The 14,586-nt window shown below is 46.4% G+C and overlaps 1 protein-coding gene across 7 annotated transcripts in view; it reads right to left on the reverse strand.

Annotated features, from left to right (window-relative positions):
* Window positions 1-14,586, reverse strand: part of LOC139273268 (pleckstrin homology domain-containing family G member 1) — a 245,368-nt gene that overhangs the window by 86,631 nt on the left and 144,151 nt on the right. The window contains exon 1 of one of the 7 annotated variants that reach the window (XM_070889944.1): window positions 2,041-2,096. The exons of the other annotated variants lie outside the window; for them this stretch is intronic. The gene's annotated coding sequence lies outside the window, so the exon portion shown is untranslated. Of the gene's footprint in view, window positions 1-2,040; window positions 2,097-14,586 lie in introns of those variants that run through there. 7 annotated transcript variants of the gene reach the window in all.

A 14,586-nucleotide genomic window follows, 5' to 3' on the forward strand; every position in this document is an offset into this window, starting at 1 on the left:
ACCCTCCAGTCTGAGGGGACAGGGTACCTGGGTGCAGCTTTTGTCCAGACCCCTTTTCCTCCCAGTCACCAGGTTTTGACTTCTGCAACGAGTCAACCTCTTGTAATGTTGGCAAGACTTTAAACAGTGTGGATGGAACTCAGCAGCAGACAGTTTAAAATCAAATGAAATAAATTCTCTCCAACATAAACTAAAATTGGGAGAGCGGGTTTTCCAGACCTTTTCCCATTGCAAGAAGACACTGGGGGGGGGGGGGGGGGGGGGGGGGAGGGAGGGAGGGAGAGAGAGAGAGAGAGAGAGAGAGAGAGAGAGAGAGAGAGAGAGGAGAGAGAGAGAATGAAAAAGAGAGAAAAAAGAGAAAGAGAGGGAGAGAAAAAAAAAGGAGGAAGAGAAAAAAGGAGATAGAGAGAGAGAGAGAGAGAGAGGAGAGAGAGAGCGCAAGTTTAGAAATCATTTATAACCAGGGGGAAAAATTGGTTACACGAAACACCAACCACAGATTAGAGTCCTCGTCAAAAAGACCATCTAAACAGTTAGAGAAACATAGAAAATGGGAGCGGCCTTTCAATATCATGGCTGATCCTCTATCTCAACTGCTATCTCATATTACTGCTTTATCCCCATAACCCTTGATGCCTTTTGTTTCTAGAAATCTATCTATCTCCCTCTTAAATATTTGGCCTCCACAGCCTTCTGTGGTAGAGAATTCCACAGGTTCACCACCCTCAGTGAAAACATTTCTCCTCATCTCAGTCCTAAATTTCCTACCCCGTATCTTGAGACTGTGACCCCTTGTTCTAGACTTCCCAGCCAGGGGAAACATCCTCCCCGCATCCAGTCTATCCAACCCAGTCAGAATTTTATATGTTTCAATGAGATCCCCTCTCATTCTTCTAAACTCTAGTGAATGCAGGCCGAGTCGACCCAATCTCTCCTCATACGACAGTCCTACCATCCCAGGAATCAGTCTGCTGAACCTTCGCTGCACTCTCTCTATGGCAAGTATATCCTCTCTTAGGTAAGGAGACCAAAACTGCACATAATACTCCAGGTGCGGTCTCACCAAGACCCTGTATAACTGTAGTAAGACATCCTTGCTCCTGTACTCAAATCCTCTTGCAATGAAGGCCAACATACTATTTGCCTTCCTAACTGCTTGCTGCACCTGTATGTTTGCTTTCAACGACTGGTGTACAAGGTCCCTCTCTGTACATCGACACTTCCCAAGCCATTACCATTTAAATAATACTTTGTCCTTATGTTTTTCGTACCAAAGTGGATAATTTCACATTTATCCACATTATACTGCATCTGCCATGTGTTTGCCCACTCACTCAGCCCATCTAAGTCACCTTGCAGCGTCTTTGCATCCTCCTCACAACCTAGTTTTGTCTCATCAGCAAACTTGGAAATATTACATTTGGTTCCCTCACCCAAATCATTTATATATATCGTGACTAGCTGAGGCTCAAGCACTGATCCCTGTGGTACCCCTCTAGTCACTGCCCGCCACCCCAAAAAAGACCCGTTTGTTTTCTGTCAGCTAACCAATTTTCAATCCATGCCAATACATTATCCCCAATCCTATGTGCTTTAATTTTGCACACTAACCTCTTATGTGGGACTTTATCAAAGGCTTTCTGAAAATCCAAATACACTACATCTTTTATGTATTCATTTTTAAGGCAACCTGCTCACAAATCCAGAATGTCAGGCTTTTAAGTTTAACAACTGGTACAGTTTGTGTATTAAAATTACTCCTTTAAATCATGGATCTCACTCACACAAAAAAAACCCCTTCTAAAATCCAACCCATTTGCATCATACCTCTTAATCGTTCAGCCATGCAACAAGCCGTCCATCTGCTGGATAATAAACCCAAAATAAGGGGCAATTAATGGGGCTGGGTGCAAGCCGGGGGCAGCCGCTGGTACTTGCCAGCTCACTGCAAACCTTTAAAGGAATCAGACTCAAGATCATGTTCATCCACTCAAACAGAATGATTAAAAAGCGCAACACACACACACGATGACTACTTACTCTGTGGGCTGGCCTCCCTGCAACGGTTTAAGTCTGTATGCCTTAGACCTTGAGATGTAAAGTATTACATTGCTTTGTGCTTACAATTAAATAACACATCTTCCAGTTTTCACAAAAAAAAATAGCAAAAACCCTTCATGGAGTCTGCCCATTCAGCACAGTAACTCCCGACAGCCGAAGCCCGCCAGGTCCGTGCGGAATATGCGCACGTCACAGAATGTGCGGCAGTGATCAGCGCAGTCCTCACCCAGTCGACCCGCAGCTAACTACTGCCGCTGGTCAGAAGATTAACGATCAGCCAAGGGCCATCAGCCGCATTTTAAATTTAGGCAAGAGGCTCCGGTTTTTGCTGATAACACAAGGTGGCAGTTTGCCAGCACTGCAGGCAGCATTTCTATTCAGGACACATTCGCCGCAAGAGCATTTAAAGAGCCCCCAACGATCTCTCTTTCATCGCCATCTGCACCACTTTCCACAGGCACCAATTAAAAAAGATAAAGCTATAGAGGCCAGAAATTGTATCACTTGACGTACAACCCTTGGAGACTCAGCTGGTAGCACTCCTGTCACTGAGTCAGAAGGTAGCGGGTTCAAATCCCACTTCAGAGACTTGAGCACAAAATCCAGGCTGACACTCCAGTGCAATACTGAGTGGTTGTTGTACTGTCAGAGGTGCCGTCTTTCAGAGGAGATGTTAAACCGAAGCCCCATCTGTCCTCTCGGGAGGATGCAAAGATCCCATGGCACTATTTCGAAGAGGAGCAGGAGAGTTATCCTCGGTGTCCTGGCCAACATTGATCCCGCAACCAACATTGATCCCGCAACCAACATCACAAAAGCAGATTATCTGGTCATCACCACATTGCTGTTTGTGGGAGCTTGCTGTGTGTAAATTGGTTGACACGTTTCCCACATTACAACAGTGACTACACTTCAAAAGTATTTCATTGAAAAGTGCTGTGGGATGTCAAGAGGTCATGAATGGTGCTATATAAATGCAAGTCTTGCTTTTAGACTGATGGTAGAAAATTGCAAAGTTGTGCAAAAAGGATGACAACTTTCCAGTTACATCAAATTAAGGACCTCTGCCAACTCAAACTTCGTGCCCACAATTTGCCACATTTAGAAAGCAGGAAAGGGGGATGTACAAGGGTTGGATGAGGAATGAAATGGAGTCACGATGCAAAGGCTTAGGAAGACATTGACCAGTACCACATTATCCAACTTGTTGCTGGCCATGTCTAGTTTGGAGTGGGTAAGCTTGCTAGGCCTGCAGCTGTAGCAAAGGGGGTGGGGTACAGATTGGGGGAAAAGATTTAAAGATTTTAATAGGTGATTGTTTTCATAAATTCACGCTCTTCCCGTAGAGAAGTGTGAAGTAGTGGAAGGATGCACAGGCTGGATTGACAGTGACAGGCCACGATGTGAACACGCCTTCCATTGTCATAACCATCTGTATCCCAGCCAATAGGGTGGCACCCACAACCCATACAATCCACCGGATGCGAGCACCCCGCTCGATGTTAACCCAGAATTCAGAGCTCCGGTCTCCACTCTCCGACTGTCTGGAGCGGGTTTTAAACCCCGTCCCCTCTGACTCAGAGGCAGCAATAGCTACCACAGAGACTCACTCCAAGTCAGAAGGGCAAAAGGGAAAACCGGCACAGGGCAAGGGGAATGGAAAAAGGTGAACATAGCTGTGGTTCCCAACTCCTAGTCATGGAAACACACAGCAGGAGGTTCCCCGATTATAAACTGCTATCATTATCTTACTCATTAAATATATTAACACAAATTTATAGAATGCAAACATTGCAAGGCACATGAGAATTATCAATATATACACACATTTGAAAATGATTCTACATCTGTTCCTCAATTTTTTCAATAGCTTAACAGCTGTTAGTCATTAGCTGCTCGCATTCCACACACTTCAAATTAAGCCGCTAATTCCACAGTTTAAGAAGGTTATAAATAAATGCAGAAACACATTGTTAAAAAAGAGCCAAGTGAAATTCAGATGGAGGGTGACTGGTAATTGGAGATACCAGGAGGAGAGGATGGGAGGAGGAGAGCATGGGGAGGACAAGAGGTACTCCAAAAGGGAGTGAAGCAATGAGAGGTACCCGCGAAGAGGGAGAGGGCAAAGGGGAAGGGGGCGAGGGAAGACCCAGTGGGGGAGAGGGGGGAGACCCAGTAGGGAGGGGAAGACCCAGTAGGGGAGGGGGGACCCAGTAGGGGAGGGGGGCCAAGTAGAGCAGGAGGTTGCTGGGACAGGGAAGGTCAGCTTGGCATGGAAGGAGGAGTATTAAAAAAGGTTCAAGTGCTATCTAGCACTGCCCAACTAGGCAGGAGAAATCCCGGGGGGAGTGGAAAAGAGAAGGAAATGGATCCTCAGGATTGGGAATTTGGGACCAAATGCAATCAAGTAAAGTTTGAATTAAAACTGGAGACAGAACAAGTTTCCATTGTGAGTGACCCTGAATAAAGTCTGTTTGGGTTTGGTGTGCTGTGTTGACTTTCTAGCACGAATTCTATTTTGGAACATCTAAACAAATAAAATGGGGGCAGAATGTCAATACTTTCATGAAATGGTTTCCTTTTTAAAAAAAAGTTTCCACGGTATGTGCGACCACCTGAAATGTCTGCCACTGACTTGCAGGCAGCCCCCTGCTTGGTCAGCTCCCACTCACCAGCATCTTGTGCTGTCCACACTTGGCTATTTATCAAAAGGGGTTGGGAATGAACTGGTTTGGTGGAACATTTTCATTTCTTTCACTGACCTAGATAGATGGAGTGATTCTTAAATGAGAACTGCTAAAAATAAAACCCTTTCACATCTCCCTCCTCGCCAGGCCCCATTTCTATCTGCCCGAGTTTTCAAGAAGTCAGTTTTCAAAATTCGGTTAAAGATGAGCCAATGACTCATCACTTTAAATGAAAATATTGACAGACTGACAGCAGGAAATATAGCCAGGGCATGATGAGAATCTCTACATGAATAAAACAACATTTACAAAAGTGATACCAGAATGAAGAGCGTACAACTATCAGGAAATGACTGAACAGGCTGGTGATCTTTTCTCCAGAAAAGGCGGCTGAGGTGACCTGATAGAGGTCTTGAAAATGATGAAGGGGTTCGATAGGATAGATGTAGGGAAGATGTTTCCACTTGTGAGCAAGTACAAAACTAGGAGCAATAAACAGAAGATAGTCACTAATAAATACAATAGGGAATTCGGGACAAAAATCACTGGGACATTGCCTCCTGAGCCAGACTGAAACAAGAGAAGACAATGGGACCTTGGCACATGCGCGGTCCAGTAAAACCATGCGGTGGATAGGGCAATTTCCAGTACGCAGAGGATTGTGGGTATTATTGTGTTGCTAACACAGATGAGGCTGCACACAGGGAGGTTAAAGTAACAGTGACCTCAGTCTTTAATAAGACACTTCAGAGTGAGGAACAGGCCTTAGATACAGTGCTCCCAAGGGATGCTGGGATCCCTTGGGATTTCAGGGGATGAGCTCCCTGGTGGCAGAGCATGCTTTACAGATACACATCATCACTCCCCCGCCAAAGTCAAAACTGAAAACTATTTACAAGGTGAGGCAGTCGGGAGCCCCTCTTTCCCTGGTGGACCGCCTCGGTACAAATGTCTGTTCTGGTGTGTTGGCTGTGCCCTCGCTGGACTGGCGTGTTGCTGGCCCTGCAAGGCTGCTAGGTGAGCCTGGCCTTGCTGGGCTGTTGGGCGTGATGGGTTTGATTTCCTGGTCCGGCGTGGTGTCATTGATCTTTGGGTGTGTATTGTGGGCTCGAAAAAGGTGGTGTCTGCTGTGGGTTGTGCAGGGCAGTCTGTGAACCGCAGCCTCGTTTGGTCCGGGTGCTTTCTGCAAACTACAAACACCCTATTCCCTTCTTTAGCTGCCACCGTGTCCGCCATCCACTTGGGACCATGTCCATAGTTTAGCACATACAAGGGTCATTCAGATCAATTTCCCGTGACACAGTGGCGCGACCATCGTTTACATTTTGTTGCTGCCGCCTGCTCTCTACCTGATCATGCAGGTTGGGGTGAACCAGAGAGAGTCTGGTTTTAAGTGTCTTTTTCATGAGTAGCTCACCTAGGGGCACCTGTGAGCAAGTGGGGTCATGTGCAGTAGCCGAGCAGTACTCGGGACAGACGGGTTTGGAGTGAGCCTTCTGTGACTGGTTTAAGGCCGTTTGATTGTTTGTACTGCCCGCTCTGCCTGCCCATTGGAGGCTGGTTTAAATGGGGCCGAGGTGACATGTTTGATCCCATTGCGGGTCATAAATTTTTTAAATTCGGCACTGGTGAAACACGGCCCGTTGTCACTGACCAGTATGTCAGGCAGGCCGTGGGTGGCAAACATGGCCCTCAGGATTTCAATAGTGGCGGTGGCGGTGTTTCCCGATATTATTTCAGATTCAATCCATTTTGAAAAAGCATCCACCACCACCAGGAACATTTTACCGAGAAACGGGCTTGCATAGTCGACATGGATCCTCGACCATGGTCTGGAGGGCCAGGACCACAAAGTTAGTGGTGCCTCTCTGGGCGCGTTGCTCAACTGAGCACACATACACTGCATTGCCGTACATAGGACTAAGTCAGAGTCGATACCGGGCCACCACACGTGGGATCTGGTTATCGCTTTCATCATTACTATATCCGGGTGTGTGCTGTGGAGATCAGAGATGAACGTCTCCCTGCCCTTTTTTTTTTTTTTTTTTTTAAAAAGGAGCACTACACGATTACCCCACAACAGGCAGTCTGCTTGAATGGACAGCTTGTCCTTTCGCCGCTGGAATGGCTTGATTGGCTCTTGCATTTCAACGGGGATGCTGGCCCAGCTCCCATGCAGTACAGTTTTTTTTTTAAACCAGGGACAGCAGAGGATCTTAGATGGTCCAAGTCCTAATCTGGCGGGCCATGACAGGTGATATCATTTTCAAACGCTTCCATGATCAACAAGTTTGCAGGCTGCGGCATTTCCACCCCCGTGGTGGGCAATGGTAACCGACAGAGCATCCGCACAGTTCTCGGTGCCTGGCCTGTGGCGGATGGTATAGTTATACACTGATAGCCCGCATACAAAGGTGAGCACTCGCGCTGAGGCATTAGTATTTATCCCCTTGTTTTCAGCGAACAGGAATATGAGGGGCTTGTGATCGGTTTCCAGCTCAAATTTGAGGCCAAACAGGTACTGATGCATTTTATTTACCCTGAACACACATGCTAATGCCTCTTGCTCAATCATGCTGTAGGCTTTCTCGGCCTTAGTTAAGCTCCTGGAAGCATAGGCAACAGGTTGCAACTTCCCCGCAACGTTAGCTTGTTGTAATACACACCAGACTCTGTACGACGATGCGTCACATGCTAGCACAAGTCTTTTACACGGGTTACACAATACAAGCAGCTTGTTGGAGCATAAAATGTTTCTGGCTTTCTCAAAAGCAATTACTTGATTTTTTTCCCCATATCCAGTTCTCCCCTTTGCACAATAACACATGTAGGGGCTCTAAAAGGGTGCTTAACCCTGGTAGGAAGTTACCAAAACAGTTGAGTCCCAGGAACGACCGCAGCTCCGTGATGTTCTGTGGCCTGGGCGCGTTCCCGATAGCCTCTGTCTTGGCTTCTATGGGCCGAATGCCGTCCGCCGTGATCTTTCTCCCCAAAAACTCCACTTCTGTTGCCAAGACGACACATTTCGACCTCTTCAGCCGCAGCCCTACACGATCCAGTCGCTGGAGGACCTCCTCCAGGTTTTGTACGTGCTCGCCAGTGTCCCGACCCGTGACCAATATGTTGTCCTGAAAGACCACAGTGTATGGTACCAACTTGAGTAGGCTCTCCATGTTTCTCTGGAAGATCGCTGCAGTCGACCGAATTCTAAACGGGCATCTGTTGTAGCTGAACAGTCCCTTGTGCATGTTGATGCAGGTGAGGCCCTTCGAAGACTCCTCCAGCTCCTGTGTCATGTAGGCTGAAGTCAGGTCGAGCTTGGTGAACGTCTTGCCTCCTGCCAGCGTCACAAATAGGTCATCTGCCTTAGGTAGCAGGTATTGGTCCTGTAGCGAGAAACGATTAATAGTTACTTTATAATCGCCGCAAATCCTGACCGTGCCATCACTTTTGAGTACTGGAACAATCAGGCTGGCCCACTCGCTGAATTCCACTGGGGAGATGATGCACTCGCGTTGCAGCCTGTTCAGCTTGATTTCCACTCTCTCCCTTATCATGTGAGGTACCGCTCACACCTTGTGGTGAATGGGTCGTGCCTCTGGGACCAAGTTAATCCGCATCTTTGCCCTGGATAAATTTCCAATGCCTGGCTCAAAAAGGGAAGGAAATTTGTTAAGAACCTGGGTACGTGAGGCCTCATCGATATGTGACAGCGCTCAGATGTCATCCCAGTTCCAGCAGATTTTGCCCAGCCAGCTCCTTCCAAGCAGTGTGGGACCATCGCCCGGGACAATCCAGAGTGGCAGTTCGTGCATCGTGCCCTTGACCAAGGCGCTGCCCAGGACAGTGATAAACTCTTGTGTACATTCTCAGTTTCGTGTGGATGGGGCTCAGGGCTGGTCTGAATGCCTTGTTGCACCACAGTCTCGCAAACATCTTTTTATTCATGGATTGGCTAGCGCCAGTGTCCAGTTCCATGGCTATGGGTAAGCCATTCAATTTTACGTTTAGCATTATAGTGGACATTTCGTCAAAAATGTGCGCACCCCGTGTACTTCAGCATCTGCCTCCTCAGAGGCTCAAAATTGCTTTGATCCACCATGGACCGATCTTCCTCTGCCACGTGGTGGTTAGCAGGTTTTGCAGAGCTTGCAGCTCATTTGCAAGCTCTTTGGAGGTGCCCCATTGTTCCACTGCTCTTGCAAACATACTCTTTGAAGCGGCATGAATGGGCTGAATGGAAGCCTCCACAAAACCAACAAGGTGTGAATTGCCTTGCATTCATCCTTTGTTGGGGACTCTCATCTGGGTCACCTGAGGCCTGCTGGCAGTTGCAGACTCGTGAGTTCTGCCCTGTACATTTCTGTTGCAAACACAGTTCCAGTTAATTTATGAACATTGTCAGCACTTGTGTGCCGAGAGATTTGTTTGGTGTTATCACTGGTGGACATAAACACCCGAGCTATTGCAATGGCCTTACTGAGGGTCGGTGTCTCTACAGTCAAAAGTTTTCGTAGGATGGTCTCGTGGCCAATGCCCAGTACAAAAAAGTCTGAACATTTGCTCCAGGTAGCCATCAAACTCATTGTCCTGCAAGACGCCTTAGCTCGGCGACATAGCTCGGCACTTCCGGACCTTCAGATCGCTGGCACGTGTAGAACCGATACCTCACCATCAGCACGCTCTCCCTCAGGTTAAAATGCTCCCGAACCAGTGTACAAGTCCTCCTCATAAGACTTATCTGTGGGTTTCACCGGAGCCAGAAGACTCATGAGGCTGTAGGTCGGTGCCCCGCAGACCGTGAGGAGGACCGCTCTCCTTTTTGCAGCGCTTCCTTCTCCGTCCAGCTCGTTGGCTACAAAGTACTGGTCTAGCCATTAGACATAGGCTTCCCAGTCCTCACCCTCCGAGAACTTCTCCAGGATGCCCACAGTTTGCTGCATCTTTGCATTGGATTAGTTTACTCGTCGGCAGTTGTTGTGTTCCTAACACAGATGAGGCTGCACACAGGGAGATTAAAGTAAGTGACCTCAATCTTTAATAAGACACTCCAGAGTGAGGAACAGGCCTTAGGGGCTGGCTTATATACAGTGCTCCCAAGGGATGCTGGGATCCCTTGGGACTCCAGGAGATGAACTCCCTGGTGGCAGAACATGAGAGTGCATGCTTTACAGATACACAACAGGTATTGTATACACCATTATTGACCGGTTGACATATTTGGCGACCGATGGCGGGCCGGCTGGAGGTTATGGGACATAATCTTCTGAAATGTGGTCCAACCAGAGTTGGCAGTCCCAAGGGTCACACCAATATGGTCAACTTTTAACTTGTCCTCTGAAGTGATCTAGCAAGCCATTCAGTTGTATGCAGGAAAGCTATGGATGGCCAATAAATGTCAGCCTTGCCAGCGATGCTTACATTCCCAAAATGAAATTTAAAAAACTTTAGTATTGAAAGTCACAGCCAACCAGTAGTATCGAAACAAGACCTCTTGCCTCCTCCAGCGGTGGCCTATTTTCTCAGTAGGCAGGCCCCCGTGATATTAAATCGAGGGGATTCTTCCGCATCAGTTTGTTCATTTCCCTGCCCCTCCCCAACTCACCACCACCCTTCTGCTAAATTTAGTTATCTTAGTAAAAGCTTGCATTGATCAAGGCTGATGGTGGGTGGGGTCAGGGAGAGAGAAATATTAATTTACTCTCAAATGGCTTTAATACATAACAGGCCGAGCCTGCCGCTGCTTTACTGAACAAACAAAAAGGACAAGAGCTCTTTAAATGAATCCAACCTCATTCTCTCTCCTACTCTCAAGACTCCCCCTTCTTCTAAAAGGTCACAGCTTCATGTGAACAACCTCCTGCACTTTGTTTGGGCAGTCATTCTTCCTGCACCAGCCTAGTCAACAAGCAAAGACAGGCTATTTTATTGGAAGGTGAAGGGTGACATAGCAACAGGAGGTGGTCATTCAACGGTTTGAGAAGCGCGGTCAAAAAAGTCTTGCCGAGTTGCTGCAGTGCATCTTGTAGATGGCACATCCTGCAGATACGGTGCGCCGGGAGTGGATGTTTAAGGTGGTGGATGGGGTGCTGATCAAGTGGGCTGCTGAGGTGAGACACTCACAGCAGAATACCCAGCCTCTGACCTGCTCTTGTCGCTACAGTATTTGTGACTGGTTCATAAGAACATAAGAAACATAACATACGAAATAGGAGGAGTAGGCCACCTGGCCCCTCGAGCCTGCTCCACCATTCAATATCATGGCTGATCTGATCATGGACTCAGCTCCACTTCCCTGCCCACTCCCCATAACCCTTTACTTCCTTATCACTCAAAAATCTGTCCATCTCCACTTTAAATATATTCAATGACCCAGCCTCCACAGCTCTCTGGGACAGAGAATTCCACAGATTTACAACCCTCTAAGAAATTCCTCCTCGTCTCAGTTTTAAATAGGCAACCCCCCTTATTCTGAGACTATATTCCCTAGTTATAGTTTCCCCTATGAGTGGAAATACCTTCTCTGTATCCACATTGTTGAGCCGTATATGTTTCAATAAGATCACACCTCATTCTTCTGAACTCCAATGTATATAGGCCCAACCTACCCCTATAAGTCAATCCCTCATCTCCAGAATCCACCTAGTGAACCTTCTCTGAATAGCTTCCAATGCAAGTATATCCTTCCTTAAATATGGAGACCAAAACTGTACGCAGTACTCCAGGTGTGGCCTCACCAATACCCTGTACAGTTGTAGCAGGACTTCTCTACTTTTATACTCCATCCCCTTGTAATAAAGGCCAACATTCCATTTGCCTTCCTGATTACTGCAGAGTAACTTTGTGTTTCATGCACAAGGACCCCCAGGGTCTCTCTGCACTGCAGCACTTTGCAATTTTTCTCTATTTAAGTTATAATTTGCTTTTCTATTATTTCTGCCAGGACATACCTGGGCAATTTTCCACTTTGTCTGGTAGATGCCAGTCTTGTAGCTGTACTGGAACAGCTTGGCTAGCGACATAGCTAGTTCTGGAGCACAAGTCTACAGCACTACAGCCGGGATGTTGTATTGATATCATGTGGATTGAATCGAATTGGCTGAAGACTGGCTTTTGTGATGGTGGGGACCTCAGGAGGAGGCAGAGATGGATCATCCACTCGGCACTTCTGGCTGAAGATGGTTGCAAACGCTTCAGGCTCGTCTTTTACACTAATACACTGGCCAATTACTTTACAAACTAAAATTCTTCAGACAAGTGCTGACCGGGCATAGCTTATCACTATCTGGTACAGTGCCCAAGTTCTGTTAACAGGACAACCAATTCGGGTCATCACCGACTGTAGACAGAAAGCTCTTGGTCTCAGTGCAGCAAAGATCAGTTACTGCAATTCCAGGGAGAGGAAATGAGGCCCGTCACACCATTCCTAGTGGCCATTTGGAGACCAGCCTGGGTAGAGGCTGATTGGCCAATACTAGACAACAAGAGAAGATCGAAAAGCGTCGGGGGCGGGCGGGGGGACACCAAGAGCTTTTACCTTATTGCCTCAAATCGGCAGAAATCCCATAACCACAAGACAAAGGTGGGTCACCTTTCTGTATTACTAGAGTGAATTCCAGTTGCTCTTTACGTGCAACAGCTGCAGTACTTTGGTGCTTGCTTAATTTTTAGGATATCCAGCTTTCCTATTCAAGGCGGGGAGCTGGAGAGAGTATGTTGGAACAAAGTCTTAAAATATATATATTTATCTTGAAATTAGAGCTAGGCAGGCCATTGAGCAATTTTTCCCACACATAGGGAAGTGGAAATCTGGACTTTCACTTTCCACAAAAGGCTTTGGATGCTGGGAGTCAATTGAAAGTTTCAAGATGGAGATCAATGGTCTTTTGTTCGGCAAGCATATCAAGTGATATGGGATCAAAGGCAGGTAAATGGAGTTGAGTTACACATCAGCCATGATCTAATGGAATCGTGCCACAGGCTCAAAGGGCTGAATGGCCTCCTCCTGCTCCTATATTTCACTTCAAAACTTGTAGAGCAAGCTCAGGCTGGTGATTGTGCCGATAATAAATAACCAGTGACCTTTCACGTTGTGGTAATCATGCACGTCTACGAGATGAGGAGTTTGACTTCTGAAGATAGGTTGAGCCTATACTCATTGGAGTTTAGAAGAAGGAGAGGTGATCTTATCGAAACATAAGATAATGAAGGGGTTCGACAAGGTGGATGCAGAGAGGATATTTCCACTCATAGGGGAAACTAAACCTAGGGCATAGTCTCAGAATAAGGGGCTGCCCATTTAAAACAGATGAAAAGAAATTTCTTCTGGGGGTTGTAAATCTGTGGAATTCTCTGCCCCAGATTGCTGTGGAGGCTAGGTCATTGAATATATTTGAGTGATGAGAGTCAGGGGTTAGGGGAGCGGGCAGGGAAGTGGAGCGGAGTCCATGATCAGATCAGCCATGATCTTATTGAATGGCAGAGCAGGCTCGAGGGGCCAAATGGCCTACTCCTGCTCCTATTTCTTATGTTCTTATAAAAGATAGCAAAACAAAATACAGTTACCAAGATTTGGCCATCCGAATTTGATAGTGTTATTTCGCAATGGTTGAGGGATAGAAAAGAGGAAGCAAAGGGCACAGTATCAGTGAGTCAGATGCAACTGTTTCCTGAACTATTTTGAAGAGTTAAAAAAAAAGGCACTATTTCAAAGAGCAGCAGGGTAGTTTTCTCCTGATATTTATCCCTTAACTATAACAGATGATCTGGTCATTATAACATCGCTGTTTGTGGGACCTTGCTGTGCACAAATTGGCTGCATTACAACAGTGACTATACTTCAAAAGCACTTCATGGGCTGTAAAGTGTTTTGGGACATCCTGAAAGGCACTGTAGAAATACTTATGAAAAATTAGGCACTGCATGAAGAAAACAGGTCTTGGTTTGGACAATGAATACAAGGGTTGCATTTAAAAAGAACACATACAAAATCATGGCAGTTGACCAATGCTTTCTTACACCATCATGGACCCAAATTGAGAGAAAAGGAACATGCTACACAGTCACTAGAGAGAGCACAGAACAAGTATGTAAATATATGAGAAGCAATCTGAGTCTTGCTGAATAGGGGTGACAGGGGTTTGGATCTCTGCGTACAAGTTTGGGGCAGCACCATCTACTCTGGAGCAGTGCCATCACGGTTTAATATATAAATTTTTTGAATCATTACAGATGTTGAATAAGTTTAGGATACAGCCAACAGCAACATAGCTACATCCACCATGCCTTGCATTTATACAATATAGTCTCTTTCATGACCTCAGGAATTTCTTTACACCCAATGAAGTATTTTTGAAGTGTAGTCACTATGCACTGTTGGAAACCCGGCATCCAATTTATACACATCAAGGTCCCATTGCAAAGTGAAGAAAGATGACATGATAATCTGTTTGAGATGTTGATTGAGGGATAAATATTGAGAACTCCTTTGAAATTGTGCCATTGGATCTTTTACTGCTTGTCCGACATACTGTACTGAACGAGCAGAAATTTCCTCCAACTAAATATTGGGAAGACTGAAGCCATTATCTTCGGTCCCCACCACAAATTCCGTTCCCTAGCCACCTACTCCATCCCATACCCTAGCATCTGTCTGATGTTGAACCAGTCTGCTCACAACCTTTGTGTCATATTAGATTCCAAAATTAGCTTCTGACTATATATCCACGCCATAACAAAAACCTATTTCCACTTCCATAACATTGCCCGACTCTGCCTCTGCTGAAACCCTCATTCATGCCTGTTTGTAGACTTGACTATTCCAATGCATGCCTGGCCA

This window comes from Pristiophorus japonicus, chromosome 9 (genome assembly GCF_044704955.1).
Source record: "Pristiophorus japonicus isolate sPriJap1 chromosome 9, sPriJap1.hap1, whole genome shotgun sequence".
Lineage (NCBI taxonomy): Eukaryota > Metazoa > Chordata > Chondrichthyes > Pristiophoridae > Pristiophorus > Pristiophorus japonicus.